The sequence below is a fragment of the Artemia sp. Qi Xiang Cuo genome, chromosome 17 (genome assembly GCF_049724085.1).
Source record: "Artemia sp. Qi Xiang Cuo chromosome 17, ASM4972408v1, whole genome shotgun sequence".
In the NCBI taxonomy this organism is placed as follows: domain Eukaryota; kingdom Metazoa; phylum Arthropoda; class Branchiopoda; order Anostraca; family Artemiidae; genus Artemia; species Artemia sp. Qi Xiang Cuo.
In genome coordinates, this window is record NC_142810.1 from 23193606 (window position 1) to 23194715 (window position 1110).

The following is a 1110-nucleotide window of genomic DNA, read 5'->3' on the forward strand; positions in this document are numbered from 1 at the left end:
TTCGCAATAGCTATTTTAAACTTTACATAAATATATTCCTTTTTTATCCTAATTGCGTAGGTAATAAATGAACATTGAACATTTTTTCTGATTTTGTGTTTTATCAAGAAAATAACTTGTATTTAGCAAACTTAGCAATAGCTAGTTGAAACTCTACATAAATATCTTCTTTTTTAGCCTAATTGCGTAGGTACTAAAGGAACATTGAACATTTTTTCTGATTTTGTGTGTTTTTGCAAGAAAATAGCTGGTCTTTAGCAAACTTAGCCATAGCTAGTTGAAACTCTGCATAAATATCTTCATTTTTAGCCTAATTGCAAAGGTACTAAAGGAACATTGAACATTTTTATGATTTTGTGTGTTTTTTACAAGAAAATAGCTGTTCTTTAGCAAACTTAGCCATAGCTAGTTGAAACTCTGCATAAATATCTTCATTTTTAGCCTAATTGCGTAGGTACTAAAGGAACATTGAACATTTTTTTTCTGATTTTGTGTGTTTTCGCAAGAAACTAGCTGATCTTTAGCAAACTCAGCCATAGCTCGTTGAAACTCTGCATAAATATCTTCATTTTTTAGCCTAATTGCGTAGGTACTAAAGGAACATTGAACATTTTTTCTGATTTTGTGTGTTTTCGCAAGAAAATAACTGGTCTTTAGCAAACTTAGCCATAGCTAGTTGAAACTCTACATAAATATCTTCATTTTTAGCCTAATTGCGTAGGTACTAAAGGAACCTTGAACCTTTTTTCTGCTTTTGTGTGTTTTCGCAAGAAAATAGCTGGTCTTTAGCAAACTTAGCCATAGCTAGTTGAAACTCTGCATAAATATCTTCATTTTTAGCCTAATTGCGAAGGTACTAAAGTAACATTGAACATTTTTCTGATTTTGTGTGTTTTTTACAAGAAAATAGCTGGTCTTTAGCAAACTTAGCCATAGCTTGTTGAAACTCCGCATAAATATCTTAATTTTTAGCCTAATTGCGTAGCTACTAAAGGAACATTGAAAATTTTTTTCTAATTTTTTGTGTTTTCGCAAGAAAATAACTGGTCTTTAGCAAACTTAGTCATAGCTAGTTGAAGCTTTGCATAAATATCTTAATAGTTGGCCTAA